This window comes from Bos mutus, chromosome 7 (genome assembly GCF_027580195.1).
Source record: "Bos mutus isolate GX-2022 chromosome 7, NWIPB_WYAK_1.1, whole genome shotgun sequence".
Classification (NCBI taxonomy): domain Eukaryota; kingdom Metazoa; phylum Chordata; class Mammalia; order Artiodactyla; family Bovidae; genus Bos; species Bos mutus.
The window spans coordinates 54,033,764-54,045,253 of NC_091623.1; the positions used below are offsets into that span (position 1 = coordinate 54,033,764).

Sequence of the window (11,490 nt, forward strand, 5' to 3'; positions counted from 1 at the left end):
TTATGACCAACCTAGATAGCATATTCAAAAGCAGAGACATTACTTTGCCAACAAAAGTCCATCTAGTCAAGGCTATGGTTTTTCCAGTGGTCATGTATGGATGTGAGAGGTGGACTGTGAAGAAAGCTGAGCACCAAAGAATTGTTGCTTTTGAACTGTGGTGTTGGAGAAGACTCTTGAGAGTCCCTTAGACTGCAAGGAGATTCAACCAGTCCATTCTAAAGTAGATCAGTCCTGGGTGTTCTTTGGAAGGAATGATGCTAAAGCTGAAACTCCAGTACTTTGGCCACCTCATGCAAAGAGTTGACTCATTGGAAAAGACTCTGATGCTGGGAGGGATTGGGGGCAAGAGGAGAAGGGGACGACAGAGGATGAGATGGCTGGATGGCATCACTGACTTGATGGACGTGAGTTTGAGTGAACTCCAGTAATTGGTGATGGACAGGGAGGCCTGGCTTACTCGCAATTCATGGGGTCGCAAAGAGTTGGACATGACTGAGCGACTGAACCGAACTGAACTGAGCTACAAAGAAAGTTCCCAGTTATACTTAGAGACAAATAATAACTGAGAAAATGGAAACGGTATTACATCCTTGGTGTAGACCTAATGCTGCATATATTTCACATGAAATACAATGGATTTACAGATATCAAAATTTCATGTTAAAGTGGTTAAAAAAACAAAAACCTGAAATTTATGATAAAATCCTGCAAATTGGAAGGAAGAAGTAAAAGTGGACCTCTACCTGAGGAGAGAGGTTCCCAGACCCTCCTAAGGATATTCACTTTTCTTTTTTTTTCCCCTTTTCCACTAATATTAAAAAGGAGATTGGGACAACATGGACCAACTGGCTAATTATACCCTTTGTGCATTAAGCCCTAGGTCATATCAATGTAAATAATTGGCTGGTGCCATCTACACATTAGTTTGCCAGTTCTAAGTGTGTGGATCTATACCTGTGTCTCCTCCATTTGGAAGCACCTGCATTGGACGTTCCCCACCTGAGTCTGTCTTCCTGCCCATCCTGAGAAGGGACCCTGAGAGTTCGTCACACATCAGGCAGGAGAGGGGTCATGAGTCTATGCTCTTTGGTCATGCTCCAGCAGAGATGCAGCCCAGCCCAGTAAGTGTTGAGGGGGAGACAGTGATTGAAGGAGGAACCACTGGGAGCAATATTTTCTGTTCAGGAGGAACAAACATGACAATAGAGATGGAAAGTTGAGAGGGCACTGATATACAAGATTTTGGATCAGAGCCCTATGAAGTTTAAGTTCTTGGTTCTGATTAGGTTGTGAGAACTCTCATTCAGAGGTCTAATTCTATCCTCCTTGGTTCTGATTCTGGCTGGCATTTCTCCAACTATAGCAGCACATGGGTCTCTAAACTTCACGTAAGCAGTTCTAATGATCCTGAAAGCAGTGATGAGGATGATAAGGAAGATAACATTAACCATAATATCATGTACTGTTGCTGAGGTCATCCCCAGAGCCAGGCACTGAGGTCTGTGTTTTATGTATGTTGTTTGATTTCATCTGCATAACCCCTCCAAATTATAAGTACAGACACATTATTAATACTTGTTTTAGCTGTGCTGGGTCTTCATTGCTGCACGCAGACTTTTCTAGTTGCAGAAAGAAGGGGCTACTCTCTAGTTGCAGTGCTCTGGCTTCTCATTGCTGTGGCTTCTCTTGTGGAGCATGGGCTCAAGGAGCATGGACTCAGTAGTTGTGGCAGATGGGCTTACTTGTCCGAGGGCATGTGGGATCCTGGGACAGGAATCAACCCATGTCCCCTGCATTGGCAGGTGGATTCTTAACCACTGAACCATCAGAGAAGCCCTCATTAGCATTTTAAGAAAAGGAAAGGCTCACAGCATTTTGTGTAACTTTTACCAGGTCATGAGTTAGAAAGGGTTGAAGCCAGATTTGAAGCCAGTGAATCTGGGCAGATTTCCTCCAGACAAAGGGCACCTAGATAGTGCCCCCTGCAAACCCAGAGTGACATGACTGGGCAGTCCTGGAAGAGACTTCCTGCTTACCACACCCTTCCCTTTGGAGTTTTCCAGAGGACACAAAGGCTGCACTTCCTGCATCACTCATAGGAAGGAGGGGTGGGTGAGATCACCAGCAAACTCACTGATAGAAGGGACCCAGACACTTCAAGGCAGATTTATCTGCTTATCCTGCTCCTGGATTTTAACTGTTCACTTCCTCATCCACATTTATAATCCACCTACTCAATCACAAAAGGAAATATAAAGTCAGAGTCTTGTTGTTCATCTTTACTCAGAAAATAAAAACATCAATAAATATACCTCAGACATATCTCTGATTAGACCTTGGTACCTTTGTCTTCCCTGGTGACTCAGACTGTAAAGAATCTGCCTTCAATGGAGGAGACCTGGGTTCAATCCCTGGGTTGGGAAGATCCCCTAGAGAAGGAAATGGCAAGTCATTCCTCTTTCCTTGCCTGGAGAATTTCATGGACAGAGGCTACAGTTGGACATGACTGAGACTAACCTTTTCACATTTTCATCTTTGCTTAAACCTTTCAGAAAGTCTGGAAACAACAAAATTAGTGTGTGGGACTCAGAGACTGACAATTTGTTTTTGAATCCTGTGTGCTCCCCTTATTCTTAGCATATTATGGGGCAATTTCATAGTATCTCTGAGATATCTGAGTATCATAGTATCTCTGAGTATCTCTAAGGGTTGTCAAATGTGTTGATTCCTTATTGATACAACACCACTGAAGTAAGACTAAACAAATAATGGATGCCTTCTATGCAATAACTATGTGAAATGACTGAGGCTCATTTATTTCTGATTCCCCAGACCCTATACTTTGTTGTTACAGAGGAAGCACCAAGAATTAAAAAAAAATAAATATTGAACAAATTCTTTCATTTTTAATAGAAAAAAAAGTTAAGCAATATGACTTCCACATCGTAGACTTGTTCCTGAAAGGTAGGGTCTGGCTGCTCACTGCTCAAAAGCCAATAAACAGGCCAGATTGATGGAAAGGAAAATTTGCTTTACTTCAGATATAGGCAACTGGTGGGTGGTAGCAGAAGGAGAAGGGGACGACAGAGGATGAGATGGCTGGATGGCATCACTGACTCGATGAACGTGAGTCTGGGTGAACTCTGGGAGTTGGTGATGGACAGGGAGGCCTGGCGTGCTGCGATTCATGGGGTCGCAAAGAGTAGGACACGACTGAGCGACTGAACTGAACTGAACTGACATCTATCCAAAGGCTGACTCCCCCTCACTGACAGTCAGTAGGGAAGAGTTTTATAGACTGAGGGAGGGGGCTACATGTGGAAATAGTACAGTCAGCTCTGACAGTCATCTTCAAATTGGTCACTGATGGTCTGACCAGCATCATCATAGTTGTTTTAGGTACAGTTAATCTTCATTTTCAGAGTCAGTTTGTTTTCATTTCTTTGAGGCCAGTTCTCGGAACTGTGGCAGCATATGTCACGGCTACAGTCTGATCCATGTAGTTAACTTCTCCACCTGGTGAGGGTTTCAGTAAGACAGTTCACAGAATAAGGCTCAGAATATCATCTATAGCCCTCGAGGAGGAACTAAAGGTCCTTGACTATACTTAATGAATATTATTATTATTTGGTCTCCTTTGACTGTTTTCCTTGTTTTTGCATGTTCTCGTTTCTCTGATTACACTTATTCTTTGACTAAAGTTTTTCCACAGACAAAAGGCAGGCAGAAGATATGGAGGGAAGGACCACAGGGTCCTGCTGTGTTTCATCCTTTTCAGAATGTCCCATAGGACCAGAGACAAGATAAAATAGTGCTTGTTTGTGTCTAGGTCATGAACTTTCAATGAGACCTATTATCTTCCATTTAATAGCATCTGCAGGATTCAATGATTGAAAAAGCATTGCAGAAATTTTCATAAATATGGAGAAAAAAGAGTCAGGAAAGAAGGACATGGTACATCTAATTGCATGAACTGAGACACATTTTATATTTCATTTCATTCCATGCTGTGATGCTCTGAGACAGGAAAGGCTTTGATCTCTTTGCCATATAAACCAGAAAACATCATTAAATCTGGTATTGCATTTCATTACTAAACACATTATCTTAACAATACTTTAAATTCTTTATTAAATGACCAAATATGTATAAGTTCCAAACGTGTCTTGGCTATGACATAATTGCAGAAGTGGATGTTAGACTCTTTTTTTTCCAGAAAGGAACAGAAGCACAGAGAGGTGGAAGCACACTCCACATACAGGGGGTAAAAGACAAAAGGATTAAAACCTTGATCTAGGTTTTAGGGAAGATTCAGGACTAAAACTGTGACAAATCCACCTATTGTCAGTCCCCTCCACCGTAGCTCATAAGCATTTCTTTTCTAACCTGCTCTATTGGTCCAGGATGTGAAATGAAGGTAGGAGAACTGATTCATTCTCTTTTGGTTTAGTGAGTCTACCTGTGAATTATGGGAATGAGGCAGCAATTTACATGAACTATATGGACATTAACATGGTAGATTATTGAGTTTTCTATGAATAGTCATGTTTTGCAGTCCAGCATTGAAATCTAAGGTTGAAAATATTATGTATAAAAGATGAAAATGCTATGAGCCCATATTAAGTAATTGTCACCAGGTACTTAGTTTATAGAAAATGATTTTTGTATTGCAACAAATACAGAAAGTTAACATTAGCAGAAGATATTAAGAAGAGATGGCAAGAATACACAAAAGAACTGTACAAAAAAGATCTTCACCACCAAGATAATCACGATGGTGTGATCACTCACCTAGAGCCAGACATCCTGGAATGTGAAGTCAAGTGGGCCTTAGAAAGCATCACTACGAACAAAGCTAGTGGAGTGATGGAATTCCAGTTGAGCTATTCCAAATACTGAAAGATGATGCTGTGAAAGTGTTGCACTCACTATGCCAGCAAATTTGGGAAACTCAGCAGTGGCCACAGGACTGGAAAAGGTCAGTTTTCATTCCAATCCCAAAGAAAGGCAATGCCAAAGAATGCTCAAACTACCACACAATTGCACTCATCTCACACGCTAGTAAAGTAATGCTCAAAATTCTCCAAGCCAGGCTTCAGCAATATGTGAACCGTGAACTTCCTGATGTTCAAGCTGGTTTTAGAAAAGGAAGAGGAACCAGAGATCAAATTGCCAACATCCGCTGGATCATGGAAAAAGCAAGAGAGTTCCAGAAAAACATCTATTTCTGCTTTATTGACTATGCCAAAGCCTTTGACTGTGTGGATCACAATAAACTGTGGAAAATTCTGAAAGAGATGGAAATACCAGACCACCTGATCTGTCTCTTGAGAAATTTGTATGCAGGTCAGGAAGCAACAGTTAGAACTGGACATGGAACAACAGACTGGTTCCAAATAGGAAAAGGAGTACGTCAAGGCTGTATATTGTCACCCTGTTTATTTAACTTATATGCAGAGTACATCATGAGAAACGCTGGACTGGAAGAAGCACAAGCTGGAATCAAGATTGACGGGAGAAACATCAATAACCTCAGATATGCAGATGACACCACCCTTATGGCAGAAAGTGAAGAGGAACTAAAAAGCCTCTTGATGAAAGTGAAAGTGGAGAGTGAAAAAGTTGGCTTAAAGCTCAACATTCAGAAAACAAAGATCATGGCATCCGGTCCCATCACTTCATGGGAAATAGATGGGGAAACAGTGGAAACAGTGTCAGACTTTATTTTTCTGGGCTCCAAAATCACTGCAGATGGTGACTGCAGCCATGAAATTAAAAGACGCCTACTCCTTGGAAGGAAAGTTATGACCAACCTAGATAGCATATTCAAAAGCAGAGACATTACTTTGCCAAAAAAGGTCCGTCTAGTCAAGGCTATGGTTTTTCCAGTGGTCATGTATGGATGTGGGAGTTGGACTGTGAAGAAGGCTGAGCACCAAAGAATTGATGCTTTTGAACTGTGGTGTTGGAGAAGACTCTTGAGAGTCTCTTGGACTGCAAGGAGATCCAACCAGTCTATTCTGAAGGAGATCAGCCCTGGGGTTTCTTTGGAAGGAATGATGCTAAAGCTGAAACTCCAGTACTTTGGCCACCTCATGTGAAGAGTTGACTCATTTGAAAAGACTCTGATGCTGCGAGGGATTGGGGGCAAGAGGAGAAGGGGACGACAGAGGATGAGATGGCTGGATGGCATCACTGACTCGATGGACGTGAGTCTCAGTGAACTCAAGGAGTTGGTGATGGACAGGGAGGCCTGGCGTGCTGCGATTCATGGGGTCCCAAAGAGTCGGACACGACTGAGCGACTGATCTGATCTGATCTGATCTGAACATTAGTAAACCTGATTATATACCAATTGTTAGAAATTGAATAACTAATCACCACTCACATAATATATACAAGTTCTCATCATACAATACAAAGAAAGATACAAGAATTTTTGTAGGATTATTTGAGAATGTGTGTATGTGTTAAGTCATTTCATGCATGTCTCTTTTCAACTCCATGGACTATAACATGCCAGGCTCCTCTGTTCATGGGATTCTCCAGGCAAGAATACTGAAGTGGATTACCATGCCTTCTCCAGGTTATTTGAGAATAAACTAATATAAGTAATATGACAAATATGATATATATAATGTAAATTAAATATTTATTTAATATATAAATTCAATATATCAAATTATATATTAATGCATTTTAAATGAATGCAAAACATATATTTTAAATTTTTAAAATTTAAATCAATACATATAAACATAATTTTATGCAATAAAGAAAATATTGTATATCCTTACATGATAATGTGCATCAGGTAAATGTTTGAAGTAGTTTTATGTATTTCACAAGGAGACTTAACCTCAAAGTTGTGGTAAACAAGAGCATCTTAGAGGCAATAAGGGTAGTATTCTGTTTAAGAAAGATTTTAAGAAGCTAGTTATGGATACATAAATGAAATTGACATTATTGAAACACTGACAAGGAAATAATACTCATCAACTTCATGACACTGGTTCCTTTTGGGGATGTGTATGCAGAGGAATGAGATGGAGCTGAAATTCCAAGAAAAGTTAAACCATATCATTAATATTTCAAATCTTTATCAACTGTGAGATTGAAGCATATATTAATTAATGTTTATATTTTAAAAATAAGTAGTGGGTATTGATGAGAATAATAATAAGTAATATTCATGGAGCTTTATCTAAGTTGGGCAATATTTTAAGGCAGTGTTTATCAAGTCCAGCTTCACATTAGGGTGACCAAAAAGCACACATGTAGAGATACTGAAATTCGTTCTAGATGAAGCTAGGGTTGTTGTGTATTTTAAAATAAGCACATGCAAATCATCAATCAAATGGACACAGAAGTATAAGATTGCAATTCCTTTATTAGGAAGCACTGATATGAAATTCTGTTAACTAGATTTAGAGGGGGCTTCCCCGTTGGCTCAGTGGTAAAGAACCCACCTGCCAGTGCAGGAGATGTGAGAGACAAGAGACTTGGGTTCAATCCCTGGGTCAGGAAGATCCCTGGAGGAGGATATGGCAACCCACTCCAGTCTTCTTGCCTGGAGAATCACTTGGACAGAGGAGCCTGGGGGGCTACAGTCCATAGGGTCACAAAGAGTCAGACATGACTGAAGCAACTTAGCAGGCATGCATACATGCAAAGGTCTGCATTCTCACCTGTAGGAATTTTCCTTATGCTAAGCTCTTCAATGTAAATAAGAGGTTATGATCAGGAAAACAAGACTACCAGGTATATGAAAATGTGCTCAACATTGCTAATATCAGGAAAAGTTGGTCAAAATCTACATTAAATATGGCCTCACATCTGTTAGGATGGCTACTATTTAAAAACAACAACAATAACCCGGTGTACGAGACAGCAAAAGAGACACTGATGTATAGAACAGTCTTATGGACTCTGTGGGAGAGGGAGAGGGTGGGAAGATTTGGGAGAATGACATTGAAACATGTAAAATATCATGTAAGAAACGAGTTGCCAGTCCAGGTTCGATGCACGATACTGGATGCTTGGGGCTAGTGCACTGGGACGACCCAGAGGGATGGTATGGGGAGGGAGGAGGGAGGAGGGTTCAGGATGGGGAGCACATGTATACCTGTGGCGGATTCATTTTGATATTTGGCAAAACTAATACAATTATGTAAAGTTTAAAAATAAAATAAAATTAAAACAAACAAAAAAGTGTCGGTGAGGGTGTAGAGGGAAAAAAACCCTTGTACCTGGTTGATGGGAAAAAACATTTGTACAGCTATTACAGAAAACAGAAAGGAGGTTTCTTTAAAAATTAAAAAAAGGAGCAAACTGAAGTAGAACTACCTTAGGATCCAGCACCCCACGTCATGGTAGTTGCCAAAGAAATGAAGTCAGAACCTCGAAGAGATATCTCTACTCCCCTGTCATTGTGATATTATTTGAAACAGTGAAAGTATGAAAACGTGTCTGTTGACAGATGAGCAGGTAGAAAAATATGGTGTGTATATAAAGACAATAGACTATTACTCAGCCATACAAAGAAGGAAATCTTGCCATTTGTGACAACATGGATGGATCTGGAGAATATTATGCTTATTAAAATATATACACCAGACACAGACAGTCAAATCCACTATGATCTCACTTAGGTGTAGAAGAAAATTAAACTTTTAGGACCATAGATTAGAACTGTACTTGTGAGGACTGGTGGTGAGGAAAGTGGGAAATGTTAGTAAAAGGGTACAAACTTTCAGTTATAAATTGAATAAATTCTGGGATCTAATAAATAGCCTGGTTACTATAGCTAATAATTCTGGTTGTGTTCATGAAATCTGCTAAGAGAGATTTGCTTAACTGGTACTACACACACACACAAATAGAAAATATGTGAGCTTCCAGATACATTACTTAACTTGACTGTGGTAATTATTCTCCATGTGTATGTGTATTAAATCATCATTTTGTACATCTTTTAAAGACTTTCAAGTGGCGCAACCCAAATATGCAGTTTTGTCAATAATTTCAATAAACTGAAAAAAAAAACAATGAAGCAGTATTTTTCTGCCAGTACAGAACAGAGTCCAAAAATGTAAAGTGGTCTCACACATCAGACATTTAATCGAGATGGTACTGAAAAAAAAAAAAAGAGAGAGAGACGGTATTGAAACAAATAACCTGTATAAGATAAAATATTTCAAGTGGGTTTCTTAAACTTCATTATCATGTAATCATTGACAATGCTGTGCACAGGAATACCATCTTTGTAGTCACCAACGCATTAGATCATGTGCAATTAATTAAACAATATTGATTGAAATTTGACCTCCTCAAAAGGTATGACGTATATACTAAATGAGTTCTAGAAGATAACCTCTAATATTTGAGTAATCGCTATTTCATGAAGGAAGGAAGACAGAAAATCAAAGATGATAAAACTCTGAATATCAAATAAACTGTGTTCTGATTATGAATATTCATTTTTAAATCAGAATCCAGATAACATAGTCCTGTATTTCATAGATATTTCTAAATATTCTAAATGAAGGAAATGCCTAAAATTGTATTTGAAGAAAATAAGATTTATATGAATGACTTAATTTCTTTATATTTTAATTATTATATATTTTCTTAGAAGGGGAAGGGAATCTCTCATTATATGTTATTTCTAAAGAATAGGCTATATTTAACTAAGATCATAGATATATTAACTCTAATGTTCTTGCTTCCTTTCACTTTTCATGAAGTTTTATAATCTAAGAGTTTATAGACAGACGTGTGTAACACAGAAATCAAGGATGAAAAATTCTAAGCAAATTTGTCACAGTGAGAAACACTGCTGAAGGAACAGCGGTGTATAATCTTAGAAATGAGTTGGTTGAATCCAAAATATAGACATAGTGCTACATGACAGTTTATGTATTTCCTATTTTTCCAGTCCTCTTTTTGTTTCCCAAAGATAGCCAAGCTACATAGAACTGGAAATCTAACCACTGTCTCAAAATTCTTCCTCCTGGGCCTCTCAATGATCCAGAACTTCAGCCTTTCCTTTTTGGACTCTTCCTGTCCATGTACCTGGTCACCGTGCTGGGGAACCTACTCATCATCCTGGCTGTCACCTCTGACCCTCACCTCCACACCCCCATGTACTTCTTCCTCTCCAACCTGTCCTTGGCTAACATTGGTTTCATCTCCAACACTATCCCTAAGATGACTGTGAACATCCAAACTAATAGCAGTGTCACCCTCTATGCAGGCTGCCTGACAACAGATCTCTACTTTTATGTTTTGGGGTACATGGATAGTACTCTTCTTCCTGTGATGGCCTATGACAGGCTTGTGGCCACCTGTCACCCACTGCACTACAGGGTTGTCATGAACCCGCGCCTCTATTGCTCCTTAGTTTTGGTGTCTGTTTTGGTTAGGCTTTTGGATTCTCAGGTTCACAATCTGATCGTGTTACAACTTACCTGCTTCTAGGACGTAGAAATTTCTAGTTTCTTCTGTGACCCTTCTCTGCTCTGACACACAAAGAGTATAGTCAGGTGTATTATTGGTGCCATCTCTGTTTTTCTCCCTACATCAGGTATCTTTTTTTCTTACTATAAAATTCTTGTCTCTTTTCTGAGGGTGCCCTCATCAGGTGAGATATATAAAGCCTTCTCCACCAGTGGTTCTCACCTGACAGTTGCTTGCTTATTTTAAGGAACAGACCTTGGTGAGTACCTCAGCTCAGCTGTTTAACAATCTCAGGAAGGATGCAGTGGCCTCAGTGGTATAAACTGTGGTCACCCTCATGCTGAATCCCTTCATCTACAGTATAAGGAACAGAGACATCAAAAGGGCCACGTGTAGGTTCCTCAGCAAAACCTTCTCATCTTAAGATCTGGCCACCCATAGAAAAGGTAGCAAAACTAAACCTGGAGATCTGAACATTTTACCTCTCTCATGATGTCATTTTGCAACTCTTTTTTTAAATTTTATTTTATTTAACTTTACAATATTGTATTGGTTTTGCCATATATCAAAATGAATCTGCCACAGGTATGACCTACATTCCTTTCTTTGTGTTACACCTGAATATTGCTTCTCTTTTATGGTTTAACATGACAGCAGGGAATTTTAGGATCCTTTGTGTATCATAATCACTCTTTGCCTAAATCTCATTCTATCTACAGAGATTCTATGATGTTTCTTTGGTACTGAAGCAGCTTCAAACAATGATTAATTCCCTTTAGATGTGTTGAAAATTTACAAGTTTTCCACAACTCTTATGTCTTTTCCATAGGAAATTCTATTTCTATTTTTCAGATCTCTGCATGCAGTTATATTTGAGGATGCACATCACTGTTTCTCAACCTTGGCTTTTTTTTTTATTTTATTTTACTTTTAAACTTTACATAATTGTATTAGTTCTGCCAAATATCAAAATGAATCTGCCACAGGTATACATGTGTTCCGCATCCTAAACCCTCCTCCCTCCTCCCT

General features: G+C 39.3%; 1 pseudogene; it reads left to right on the forward strand.

The window, feature by feature from the left end:
• Positions 1 to 9,919: 9,919 nt before the first annotated feature.
• Positions 9,920 to 10,885, forward strand: LOC106700889 (olfactory receptor 7E24-like; annotated as a pseudogene).
• The last annotated feature ends 605 nt before the right edge of the window (positions 10,886 to 11,490 follow it).